The sequence below is a fragment of the Mus musculus genome, chromosome 2, assembly GCF_000001635.26.
Source record: "Mus musculus strain C57BL/6J chromosome 2, GRCm38.p6 C57BL/6J".
In the NCBI taxonomy this organism is placed as follows: Eukaryota; Metazoa; Chordata; class Mammalia; order Rodentia; family Muridae; genus Mus; species Mus musculus.
In genome coordinates this window covers 168,878,895-168,892,931 of record NC_000068.7, presented here as the reverse complement: position 1 = coordinate 168,892,931, position 14,037 = coordinate 168,878,895, and the positions used below count along the sequence as shown (strand labels likewise).

At 49.2% G+C, this 14,037-nt stretch overlaps 1 non-coding gene across 1 annotated transcript; it reads left to right on the top strand.

Annotated features, from left to right (window-relative positions):
- The first annotated feature begins 10,763 nt into the window (after positions 1-10,763).
- Positions 10,764-10,892, top strand: Gm25214. Its single transcript, XR_003954225.1, has one exon. It is a non-coding gene; the product is annotated as a small nucleolar RNA SNORA17 (small nucleolar RNA).
- Positions 10,893-14,037: the final 3,145 nt, after the last annotated feature.

The window sequence follows — 14,037 nt, the reverse complement described above, 5'->3', positions numbered from 1 at the left end:
TGTACTTCTATAATCCCTACACTTGGGAGGTGAAGGCAGGAAGATGGGGGGGGGGGGGAGTTGAGACCAACCCTGACTACGTAAATCAAAACAAAACAAAACTGGGCCTTCTTAGCTACATGGTTAGGCTTTTGGAACTGGGCTAAATAGATCTGGTGGTGGGAAAGGAGACAGGATGAGAATTTTCTGTAGGCTGAAGAACATTTTACTTAGGAATCACTAAGAGATGGGCTGAGGGTGTGGCTCAGTGGTAGAACTCCTATCTAAAATCTCCCAGTGAGGGGCTGGGGGTGTGGTTTAGTGGTAGAGCCCCTGTCTAGAATCCCCCAGTGAGGGGTTGGGGGTGTGGTTTAGTGGTAGAGCCCCTGTCTAGAATCCCCCAGTGAGGGGCTGGGGGTGTGGCTCAGTGGTAGAGCCCCTGTCTAGAATCCCCCAGTGAGGGGCTGGGGGTGTGGCTCAGTGGTAGAGCATTTTCCTAGAATCCCCCAGTGAGGGGCTGGGGGTGTGATTCAGTGGTAGAGCCCCTGTCTAGAATCCCCCAGTGAGGGGCTGGGGGTGTGGCTCAGTGGTAGAGCATTTTCCTAGAATCCCCCAGGGAGGGGCTGGGGTGTGGTTCAGTGGTAGAGCCCCTGTCTAGAATCCCCCAGTGACTCAATGGTGGAGCACCTGTCTAGAATTCTCCAGTGAGGGCTGGGGGACATGGCTCAGTAGTAGAGGCCCTGTCTAGAATCCCCCAGTGACTCAGTGGTGGAGCCCCTGCATAATTTGTTCTAGGATGGTGGCACTGTAATTGGATGCGTTCTGCAGCAGCAGGCAACAGCACACAGCTTCTGTGGAACAAGACAGCAAGATCAAAAGGCGCAGACTCCATCAAGTAATTCCTCAGCGCTGTCTCGCGTGTTGTGATTGTCTCACAGGGTTGCTGTAGTGTGAGCATCCAGGCCACTGTGTGGATTCTGTTTCTCTCACCCTTTGTCATGAATCTCATCTATGTTTCTAGAAGCAGAAGGTTGTGGACTTTTCAAGTAGCAAACCATAGAAGGAAACTTATACAGTCACCTTCCACCAAATGGGAAAGAAGTCAGAGTTTCCAAAGCATTTGGGCTGATGTCTTTGTGGATTGCCAGGGCCTTAGACCCAACCTGAGATCACTCAGCAAGCTTGGTTTTGCTTTTGTCTTTGAGACAGGATCTCAAAGAATAGCCCTCACTATAAAGACCAGGCTAGCCTTGAACTCAGATATACCTGCCTCTGCCTCTGCCCCAGCCCCTCCCCCATTGTCACCCCCACCCCCTAAATGCTGGGATCAAAGGTATGTGCCACCACATCTGGCTCCCTTAGCAAATTTGGATTCACAGTACACAGAGGGAGCAGAGAGTTCGGGTCAGGTGTTGAGTGCTTTAGGCACTGAGGACCTGCAATCATTTTTTTCAGATTTTTAAATTTTATTTGTAGATGTACAGTGTTTTGCTTGCATGTATGTCTGCATCACATGTGTACCAGGTGCCTACGGAGGTCCAAAGGCATCAGACCCCCTAAACCTAGAGCTACAGATGGTTGTGAGCTGCCATGTGGGTGCTGGGAAGCAAACCAATGCCCTCTACAAGAGCACCACATGTTTTGAACCGCTGGCCTGTCTCTCCAGCCCCAGCTCTGCCATGTTTACACAAAAGCAACCAAAGGCGGCAAGACCAGGGACAATCTAGTCGTCATGGAAACGGGTAACTAACTCCCTGCCATCCATCCAAGGTCATCATTGCATAGACTAAGGCTAGCCCAGGCTACCCACAATCGTAGCATTAGGTGGAAGGTGGATGAATTCAAGGCCAGCCTGGGCTACAGATCGAGGCCCTGTTCAATGTGAGGAGAAATACAAGGAAGGGCTGTTGAGCCTTGGCAGTGCTTAGGGGGAGAGCTGCAGTGGGCAGCGAGGGTCGAGAGGGTCCAGACTTCATGCTGGAGGACTGGCCTCCTTTGGTCTTATCTACCTCAGCTGTGAAGTCTTCCAAGGCAGAGCTGGTACTGAGCAAACCTTCCCTCCTTTGACCACGGTTTCTGGCTGCTTTATAGACAACGTCCAAGAAGGAAGCTGCCTCATCTCTTTCTCCAGTTGTCCTGGCTGCCCCTGTGCTCTGGGGTCCTCTCCAGAGCTAGAACCCCAAGAGGTTAACACCTTAAGAAATATTCACACACACACACACAAAAGATTTCATTTTTACTTATCTCATTTGTATGTGAGAGACAGAGAATGCATGTCATTTGAATACAGAGCCATGGTGGCCAGAAGGCATTGAATCTCTCCGGGATGGGGGTCTCAGGTACTGTGAACCTGACATGGGTGCAGATAACTGAAGGTGGATCTTTTGGAAGGGTGTGTCAGGTGCCCACTGGGGGGCCTCTCCAGCACTGCACTCCTGGTTTCTTTGGGCTCTGGGGACCGAGCTTGGGTCTCCGGACTTGTGCAGTATCACTTCCAACCCAGCCATCTGTGCTAGTTTGAATATGCTCATCCCATGGGGAGTGGCACTATTAGGAGATGTGGCCTTCTTAGAGGAAGTATGTCACTTTGAGGTCTCATATATATGCCCAAGTCTGGCTGTAGAGTCTGAGCTCTTTCTCCAGCACCATGCCTTTCTAGATGCTGCCATGTTCCCACCTTGATGGTAATGGACTGAACCTGTAAGCCAGCCCCAACTAAATGTTGTTCTTATAAGAGTTGCTTTGGTCAGGCCAGGCAGTGGTGGTGCACGCCTTTAATCCCAGGACTTGGGAGGCAGAGGCAGGCAGATTTCTGAGTTTGAGACCAGCCTGGTCTACAGAGTGAGTTCCAGGACAGCTAGGTCTACACAGAGAAACTGTCTCAAAAAAAAAAAAAAAAGAAAAGAAAAGAAAAATTGCCTTGGTCATGGTGTCTCTTCACAGCAATGAAACCCTAAGAAAGACGCTATCTTTCCAGCTCCAGCTCCTAATTTTGGTTTTTAACAGGTTTGTGTTACATGGTTTGTCTTAATCGCTGGGGTTTCAGCCCCACTTTTACCATGTGCCTGAGGCAGGGCTCAACCCACACTCCAGCCCATCCCTGCTCTTATTCACAGGGAGCAAGCTCGAACCCAAGTACAGTTGCTTTCAGTCCCTGCCCAGAGCTCCCCAGTTTGTCTCTACTTACAGTGGTAGTATGTCTGTCTGTCTTTCAGCAGTAGTATATCCCCCACAGTGGTCATATGTCTGTCTGTCTGTCAGCAGTAGTATATCCCCACGCCCCTGTCTGGCTTTGTGTGTCTGAGGAAAACTTTGAAGAGTTGATTCTCTCCTCCCACCACATGCTTCCAGTGACTGGACTCAGGCTTAGCTGCAAAGCTCCTTCATCGCTGAGCCATCTCATCAGCCCCTGATGCATTTGTTTTAGCCTCCATGAGGCCCTTGGAGTGACAGATCTCCGTAGTAGTTACAAAACTATCCCAAAGAAACTTTCTTAATCTACTCAACAGAGAGTGTGTTCATCACGCCCAGCGTGGCAGCCATGCACCTGTGTGACCGGTGACCCCGCTCTGCTGTGCACGCCTTCCATGCTGGAACCTGTCTATCTCCTAGCTAAACATCAGTGCCCTCTGACCAGCAGCTGGCTTGCCTCAGGCTCTGGGAATCCCTGCTCTGCTCTCCAGAAGACACCTGTTGTGATAAGCTAGTTGAAGGAACACAGGGGACACCCTGCCTTTGGAGAGTTCACCTCTGGCTCCGGGCTGTCTGCCTCGGGGCTCTCTGTCTGGTTCGGGGGCTCTCTGTCTGGCATGGGGCTCTCTGTCTGCCTTTTTCCTGTTCTGAATCTTCCACACCAGGGCCCAGGTGACAACCTAAACTCTGAGGACAGAGGGTGCGCCTCTTCCCCTGCACACAGCTTGAAAGTTGCGCTTCGTATTAGCCTGCCTCCATCCAATCTCACAGCCATTGTGCCACAAAGGATGCTGGGAGGCAGCTCCCGGTGATGTGTTAAAGCCTGGAAAGAGATTCTAGATTCGTGCATGTCATCTACACTCTGAGGGCAATGTGGGCTTTGTAAGGTTGGAAATGGCCTTTTCCTGTGTGTATCTGGGAGTCCATGTGCACGAGGCCGTCCCTGGGGGAGGTGCGCACGTGTGCACGCTTGTGCACCTGGAGACCAGGGATCAACCCTTATTCCTCAGTCTGTCCATCCTTTTGATTGATTGATTGATTGATTGATTGATTGAATTTTTGTTATATCACCACTCCTGTCTGCTTCTGCATTTTTGGGTTTCTGAGTCTGTGTCCTTCTGTCTGTCTCACTCCTTTGTTGGCTCTGGGGGGGAGGCAGTGAGTGCCACCTCATGGGTGAAGAGAGTTGATTCTCTCTTCCCACTGGGTTTGAACTCAGGCCGTCAGCCTTAGCTGCAAGCTCCTTTACCAGCTGAGCCATCTCATCAGCCCCATCTGTACTTGTTTTTGCCTCCAAGCTCGGAGGCAAACGTGATTTGGGTTTCACTGATGACTTCTGAAGATGTCACCCCCAAAAAACATATTCAAATCGTGTTCCTGGCTAGGGCTCTTGCTGCCCCCTCAGCTTCCTAAGCAGGAATTCTGTCTCTTTCTCTTCTCCAAGGCAGACGTTAGCTGTCATCCACTTCTGCTTCTGGGTTGGTTGCCGCTGGCATCTCACACATCACTGTCAACCTTCTGGGGATGCACAGCCTGCCATGTTCATGTCTGCGAGCACACAGCACCTCCTGATGTGAGCATAACCTGGCAAGGAACCCGGTACAGCAAGGAAGCTTGAGGCTTAGCCTCTGGTGTCTGCGCGATCTGGGGTTTGATGTAACAAACTCTCCTGATGCCACCAGTGTGATGTGCTAGACCTGACAGGGAGGGGATGAGCTGCCTATTAATTAATTGATTAATTAATTAATTAATTAATTTTAAGAGACAGGGTTCCTCTGTGTAGCCCTGGCTGTCCTGGAACTCACTCTGTAGATCAGGCTGGCCTCGAACTCAGATCCCATCACCTCTGCCTCCCAAGTGCTGAGACTAAGGTATGTACCATCACTGCCCAGCTATGATGAGCTGCTTCTTAGTCCAGGAAGTGAGTCGTCCAAAGCCAGGTATGATACCTGGAATCACATAGTACCCAGGAAGCTGAAGCAGGGGCTTTCTATGAGCTCCAGGCCAGCCAAGACTATCTGGATAAACTCTGTCTAAAAACAAGATAGGTGTGGGGTAGGGGGTAATTCCAAAGTAATGAGTTTATTAAAATTTCTAACTTTGGTCTGGCAAGGTAGCTCATTGGGTAGAGATGTTTGTTGCCAATACTAACAACCTAATTCCAATCCTTGGGACCCACATAGTGGAAGAAGAGAGCCAGGGCCCTCAGACTGTCCTCTGATCTCCACATGTACCCCACCATACATGCAATCAATCATGTTGTTTTATTGTTGTTTCTTTTTAGCCAGGTGTGGTAGCACACACTTTTAATCCCAGCACTCTGAAGGTAAAACTCACTTTCAATGAGTTCAAGGCCGGCCTGCTGTACATATTGAATCCTAGGCCAGCCAGGGCTATGTAATGAAACCCTATCTCAAAAAAACAGCTAAACAAAGCAAAACCACAAAACTAAGTAAAGGCTGTGGGAATAAGTGTGCATAAGGGCCACACAGCATTGTCACACTGTGGAGGTGACAAGCCTTACGAGGAACAGTTGGCCCACCTGTATTAACATTGAGAAGGACTAACACATGCTGTGGCCCCGAACTGCTCTAAGGTAATCTCTTCCAGTCTGTTATTTTTATTTTTTCTACATTTTCGTGTGTTTAATCTATGTGCACGTGGGTAGGTGTGTTAGTGCGCCTGTGCCATGGAATGTGTGTGAAGATCAAAGGACAACCTGTGGTCGGTTCTCTCCTTCTGCCACATGGGTCTGGGGATCAAACTTGGGTCGTGAGGCTTGGCAGCAAGAGACTGATTGTCGAGCCACCTCACCAGCAGCCACACTCTTATGCTTTAAATACGCAGATGGGGCAGTGACAGGGGCTCACTGCCACAGCACCTGCCTGGACTCAGTCAGTCCCCAAACTAGCAAAACTGTGTGTGTGTGTGTGTGTGTGAGAGAGAGAGAGAGAGAGAGAGAGAGAGAGAGAGAGAGGAAGAGAGAGATAGCATTGAGTTAAAAGTTATAAATTAGTGGCTTGAGATGGCTCAGCAGTTAAGAGCATTCACTGTTCTTCCAAAGGTCCTGAGTTCAAGTCCCAGCAACCACCCTGCAGCTCACAACAGTCTGTTGCCATCTTCTGGTATGCAGAGCACATGTAGATAAATATCTGATACATAAAAGATTTAAGTTTAATAATGATGGCTACCTCTAGTAAATGAAGCAGATGTGAAGAGAATTTTTTTTTTGAGACAAGGTTTCTCTGTGTAGCCCTAGCTGTCCTGGAACTCACTCTGTAGACCAGGCTGGCCTTGAACTCAGAAATCCGCCTGCCTCTGCCTCCCGAGTGCTGGGATTAAAGGCATGCACGGACCACTGCCTAGTCAGTGCCCACTTTTAACTATTGAGTGACATCTCTTTCTGTCATCTCTCAAACCCCTCATTGAACACAGAGTTTGGCCACACCAAGGGCCAGGGGTTCTCCTGTCTGCACACACCCAGCACTGGGTTACAGATTGGTGCTGCTACATCTGGCTTTTTATGGATGCTGGGATCAAATTCAGGCACATCTCACCATCCCCCTAGTTTTTAATACATAATTAAAGGATGCTGCACTTTTTCATCTGAATGCATGAAGCTCTTTCTGTAGACCGGGCATTGCCTTGGCTGGACTCCCCAAACTTGAATTGCTAGGCCAAAGGCTCTGCATTTGCCCATGCCTCCCTCCCACAGAGCTTGAGCCCCCCCCCTCCCCCGTCCCCTTCGTTCTCCCTGTGGGTACCATTTGGTTAACTTCTTTGCTAGTTTAGACAAGCTGACTATCACCATAGCATTAGCAAGTCACAGAGTATTCTTTTGTGAGACAACTTTGGATATGGGAATGCCTCACATAGGCTAGGTTGTCCTGGAATTCACCATATAGATGAGGCTAGCCCTGGACTTGTGATCTTCCTGTCTCTACCTCCAAACCACTGGAAATGCAGGTGTGTGCCACCGTGCCCAGTGCATGCCTAGTAAGGTCCCGAATGAGGTGTCAATAGACAGCTGTCAAGGCCACCAAGTCTAAAAAATACAGCAAGCTTTCTAAATGTCAGCTTGTTTAACACTTTGTCACTTTAATGCAGAACCATTATAGTAAATGTCCAAAGGGCAGGCTGTTAACATGTTGGGCTCCTCACACCAAGAGTGTTGAAAATTTATCCTCCGTTCCTTGATTTGCTCAGTCCACATAAAGTTATCACTTGTCTATAGATCCCAGGACTCAGCAAACGCTAATGGGACCTGCTAACGGGACAGGATGCTCCCAGCGACCCGAAGCTGCCAGCACAATTGGATTTTGGTGATGTCCCTCCTTGCAGTTGGCCAGGAAGGAACCATTCCCCATTGATTACCTCTCACGGCTGCTCAGACTCCCACATTTCAGTGTCATCTCGACAGTGGGAAGAGATGGGGAACCGGAAGGGCTGAGAGAGCTGGGGACCACCTTGAATAAAAAGTAGACAGATCTGCAGAGCAAGCTCATTGTGTCAGAGAGAGAGAGAGAGTGAGAGAGGGAGAGAGAGAGAGAAAGAGAGAGAGAGAGAGAGGGGAAGATTATTGCATGCTTATGATTTTAAATAATTTTTATAATTATTGTTGCATCTTATTATTTTGAGGTAGTTTCACTATGTAGCATTCATTGGCCTGGAACCCTATGTAGATCAGGCTTATCCTTTGCATCCTGCGTGCTGCGATTAAAGATATAAGGCATCAGGTATACTAGGCAAACACTGCCTGCTAGGCCACAACCATGGCCTCCTGAGGCACCATGTCATGCTTACTCAATGTCTAGCCTCTGAATTCCCCGTGGCCACGCCCCATGGAGGGCACTCTGAATGGAGAAGTTTCTTGTGAGGTTAGCAGCCAGTTCTCCACCTCGCCTTAGGGTGTCACTAAGTGACCTAGGCCGTGCCCCTCTAGCTGGGTGGTCAGGAGGAAATGGCCCAGTGTTATGACAAATCTCCCACTTCCCCTAATGCCTGGTACACAAAGGGACAAGTGTGCTGATGTGCCCCACCTGCTCGGCCAGCTGGCCTGGCGCACCTGATCCTCGGAAGCCCTGGAACTTTCTGTTTGAACTTTCATAAGTTGGGCCGCACAGATAACCTCTTCCCATTGTTATTGATCCTCATACCCCCCACACACACACCTGCTGTGTACCCAACACTGTCACTTGGGCTCTAGGTAGACTTCAGAGAAATGGCCCATGGTAGTTCTGCCCTTATGCTAGTAGGATGGTGCAATGGAAATTATAAATAAATATATACATATACATATGCATATACATATACATATACATATACATATACATATACATATACATATACATATACATATACATATACATATACATATACATATATATATATGCTGCCTGCTCTTCTGGAGGATGTGGGTTCAGTTCACTGCACCCACATAGTGGCTCTTAACCACCTATGACTCCAGGGAATAAGGGGAGATCTCTGGTCTACTCCACAGGCAGGCGCACAAGCATGCGCGCGCGCACACACACACACACACACACACACACACACGTGTGTGTGTATGCCTGTGTCCAAGGGGGCCAGTTGAGCGCATCCGATCCCCTGGGACTGGAACTGGAGTCATGACAGTAGGGCGCCGCCGTGTGGGTGCTAGGACACAAGCCCAGGTCCTCTGTAAGAGCAGCCAGTGCTCTTAACCCCCGAACTTCTTTCCAGTCCCAGGTTTTCCTTTATACTGTTAATGTCTTCATTTTGATAAATTCACTATGTTATACAGGATGCTGGTGTGAGGGGCAGCTGGGGGAGCGTGCCTGGACATCTTGCCATCCATCGTAATGCCTGAACTCTAACAGTAGGGTCTGAATCGTTTTGTTTGGGCTTCTGTGGTTTGGTTTTCTTGGTGACTGAGGCTTTATTTTCCTAGACCTTGGCCTCAGACCCCCACATGCACAAGGCAAGCATTCAAACCCTAAACCACACCCAGCCTTTTTCTTTAATTTGTAAGTAGGGTTTCTTTGAATTGCCCACCTGGCCTTCAACCCACCTTGAGTTGACTTGACTCCATCTCGTGGCCTCCGAGGCACCAGGCACATATGCAGTGTCTCATTGCACATGAAGGCAAAACACCACACACATAAGTCAACAAAAATGCTCTAAAAGAAGGAAAAAGTGGCCCTAGACAGTTCCAGTCTTCTGGGCTTTATCTGTGTCTTAGGATCTAAAACTGTTTTAATTAGGCACCCAGTGGGGACCCCTCTTTCAGCTTCGGGTGTACCCAACTTAGAGGGCCACCTCTCTGAAGGACAGGCCTCAAAGGTCTTTCATTTCTGTTCACTGTGTCAACTGAGTTCCTCATTTTATCCTCTTCTGGCCTTTTTTAAAAAAATTTTTTTTAATTTATTCTTTTTTGTGGAGGGCAGACTCAAAATAAGTTTGGCTGCCTAGGTGGTTTTGCTTAGAAACAATAAAAGTATGGCTACTGGTGGGTGTTTCACAGTTCACACCTCAGGGAGGAAGAACAAGAAGAGGAAGTAGCCAGCGCCTGCACCCACACCCTGTAACAGTTCCTCAGTGCCACCAGGATGCCAGCTGAGGAATGGACATTTTGAGGACACTAGACATTCTGACTGCTTCTCTTTGGTGGGTGGAGGGAGGGGACTGTCACAGGGAAAGGCTGCTCAGGCTGCAGTGATTCCCCTTGTGCCCTGTCCTTAGTTTAGATCCTTCCTTGTGGAGCCAGGCCTGGAGGATGGCTTCTGAGCCAACCCCCTCCAGTAGCATAGCCATGCAATGTAGGATTGGCAATGACGCCCACCACACTTATCCCCACCCAGGGTTTGGGCTTTTCAGAAATTCTCACATTGTTAAAATTGGCCCCCTCCCCACTGAGATGCCACGATGGGTGGGATTCCCTCAAAGACACTGGGCTAGCCTAGTGTGATGCATAAAGACGAAACAAACGTGGGGCTTCTCTAGGATAGAAGTAGCCAGGGTTCTTAGTTTTGAATCTGTAAAATTCCGTCTGGAGTTGGAACATAACTGAGCTTGGCGAGAAAGTAAATTCTCCAGATGTCATATGAACCACCCATTGTAATGATTTTATAGGAATCACACACACACAAAAATAGCTTGTTTGTGTTTAAGAAGGAATGCCAGAGCAAGCAGAAACAGAAACACCTTGACGCCTTCCCCAGTCAGCACCGAAGCATTATTAAATAGTGTTGGCTCTAACATTCTTACTAATTCCTGCATGTGTGTGAGTGTGGTGCACACGCCTGGTGCATGCGGCCGTCGGATGAGAACTCACAGGAGCTGGTTCACTCCTCCTCGTCTGTGGGGCCTGAGGATGGAGCTCCAGGTCTTCAGGCTTCCTGCTAAGCTTCCTGAACTGCAGAGCCATTTGCCAGCCCTGTTTTCAGTTTTGATTTATTATTTGTTTAGGTTTTTTTTTTTTGAGACAGGGTCTTGCTATGTAGACCAGGCTAGCCTAAAATTTTTAGCAATCCTCCTGCCTCTGCCTTCTAAATTTAGCAGTTACGAACATGGGCTACCGTACCCCACCAAGCTCAACTTAAATAAAATTGTTACCTGCCCCTAGAGGCTGCAGGTGTGGCTGCTGTGTAGCCTGTCCGTCAGTAGGTGGCAGTAAGGAGAGAGGCTATGTCTATGATCAGTGTTCTGCTATGAACATCTGATTGATTAGTATAGCTGAAAGGGGAGAGCCTGAAATGACCACTTGTCTAGCTCCAGGTAAGCCCAGACAGGCTCCCAAGATGAGGAACAAGCTGGCGACTAGAAGGACCCCTCCTGGGACCTCAGGCCCGGGCAAAACTGAGCCCAAGACAGACAACCGTCACAGGGGACCACTTGCACAGGATGAATGGGGAGAAGCCTGAGATGAAGAACAGGCCAGATCCAGTGCTTTGAGTTGGTCCGCCCCAACATCTACCCCATGGATAAACTGCTGAAATGCATGAAGAGGCGTGACCTACAGATCCAAAACTACAGGATCTCCATGACGCAGGACAACAGCAAGATATCCGAGAGGAGTCCCAGTAAGGATCCAGTGTTGATAGAGTAGCAGACACCAGAGGCCTCCTACCAGACAGAGGGACACTCAGATCAGACACAGACCGCTCCTTGGATGACTCGCCACCTGACCCTACCTGTCCTTAGGTTGGAGTGGAGGTGGCACAGAGTCCATGACACAGACTCCAGGAGCAGGTGAGAAACTCTGCAGCAAGCTCCTTTAATGCCCTCCACCCTGCTGGTCCCAAGAAAGCATCTCTTCTAAACAGCAGTTCCTGATTGGCTGGCATTGTCTGCGTCAGCAATCCCTGGTCCCCCTGCAGCAGATGCTTTTGCACCTGCGTGGTCCCAGAGTTTACCTAGAGGTGGCCCCGCCTGCTCCTGCCACAACAGACCTGCACCCAAAGCAATAATCAAAACAATAAAAGAAGTGAACTGGCCTGGAGAGATGGCTCAGCGGTTAAAAGCACCGACTGTTCTTCCAGAGGTCCTGAGTTCAAATCCCAGCAACCACATGGTGGCTCACAACTATCTATAATGAGATCTGACGCCCTCTTCTGGTAGCTGTCTGAAGACAGCTACAGTGTACTTAGATATAATAATAATAAATAAATCTTTAGGCCAGAGCGAGCAGAGGTCCTGAATTCAACCCCAGCAACCACATGATGGCTCACAACCATCAGTACAGCTACAGTGTACTCATATACATAAAATAAATTTTAAAAAGAAAGAAAGAAAGAAATGAAGCTGGTCATGGTGATCCATGCCTGTAACCCAGCACTTAGGTCACCGGAGACCTTGACAGCAAGTGCCTTTACCGCTGAGCCATCTTGCTGGCCCACTGACCCAGTCTCTTGAATTGTTGCTCTGATCTGAAGCTTTATGTAGAGCCTAGGTGACATGTGCCTAGGTGACGTGTAAAGACTCCCTGGCACTTCCCAGTCCAACAAATGACATACTTCCAACTGTGTGTGTGTCTGTCTGTCTGTCTGTGTCTCTCTCTCTCTCTGTATGTGTGTTTGTGTGTGTGTGTGTCTGTCTGTCTGTCTGTGTGCCTCTTTCTCTGTGTGTCTGTCTGTCTGTGTGCCTCTCTCTCTCTCTCTCTCTCTCTCTCTCTCTCTCTCTCTCTGTGTGTGTGTGTGTGTGTGTGTGTGTGTGTGTGTGTGTGTGTGTGTGTGTGTGTGTGTATGTGCCTGCGATACCAGGGAACTGCAATGCCTGAGAGCCCCATTCCCCAGGCCCCACGTAAGAGAAGAGAGCCACCTCCTTCAAGTTCTCATCAGACAGTCGCATGCACCTGGCATGTGCACCACACTCACACACACACACACAGAGTGTCCCTCCTGAGGTCCCCTCCTGGGGTCCCATCCTGGGGTTCTCAGTCTCACTGATAACCCAAGAATTCCAAGAAGAATTCAGTATCTTCCTGCGGGGCTATTTTTTCTGCCCAGCTCTTCAGAAAGTCTTTCATTTTTCTTCAGCTCAGATTGAAACACTAGGTGACACCCACCCCTTAGTACCCATCAGGGCTGAGTTTCAGAAGGATACTGTGGACTGCTTACATTTGCCTAGAATATATACATGTGTATAAACATAAATGCATGCATGCATGCACACACATATAATTTTTGCAGTGATGGGTATTGAACACAGCCTATTCCACCCTTAAGTTATTTCCCCACCCCACCCCTGCCCGGCTCTTTTAAATTGTGCAACCATGTCTCCCTATGTTGTCCAAGCTGTCTTTTGTACTTCAATCCTCCTGCCTCAGCTTCAGCCGAGAGTACAAGCTGAACCACCAGACTCAGCGCTCGCTGCCTCTTCTTTCTCTCCACTTTCCCCTCCACTCCCCTGTCTTGAGTTTAGTTTTTTGAAGATTTATCTATTTTTATTATTGTACATGTGCGTGAGTGCAGGTGCCTGTGGAGGCCAGAAGAGGGCGCCATATCCCACAGAGCTGGAGTTGAGAGCTTCCCCGTGTAGGCAGAGAGAACCAAACTTGCTTGCTATTTCTGTTGCATCCCGTGGACGGAATGCAAGGGAAGAACCCTCCTCCAGAACTCTAGTACCCACGAGGCTGAGGCAGGAGGATCACAAGTTCCAGGCTAACCTGGGCTACTGTGATGACGACTCCTTGCCAACTTGACTGGATCTGGACTCAAGCAACAAGAAATGGCTGAGGACACCTGTAAGGGATTTTCGCCATCTCTTTATTTAGTCGGGAAGACCCGAGCCAGGCGGAGGCAGAGGCAGGCAGATTTCTGAGTTCGAGGCCAGCCTGGCCTACAAAGTGAGTTCCAGGACAGCCTGGGCTACACAGAGAAACCCTATCTCCAAAAAAAAAAAAAAAAAACACCCCTCCCCCCCAAAAAAGAGGGAAGACCCACCCTATATGTGGGCGGCACCATCCAGTGGCTGCCCAGATAAGGGAAGCCTGAGCCGGGCGAGCTCTGCTTTTTTCCTGGTGCTGCAGTAGCCTACGCTGCCATTCTCACTGTGGAACCCATTCTTGTGGACTGAGCAGCTTCAGGGTTCTCAGCCTCTCCAGGAGGAGACAGCCATTGTTGGGGAGTCCTAGACGGTATTATGTAAGCCAATTGAATACACCCCTTTAACACAATCTCATTCTATTGGCTAACCCAGCTACATAGAAAGACCTGATACCAAAAGACCAAGCAAGCCAACAAAAGGCTCTGCTCCCGAGCGTTCCCCGTGTTCCCAGACAGAGGCTGGTTTCCAGTTCTTGTCTCCAGCTTGGGGCTGCATGTTTGCATTCTCCACTGTTTGATTGATCACTCTCTGGGTAAACAGCAGCGGTGCACGCTCCGGGGA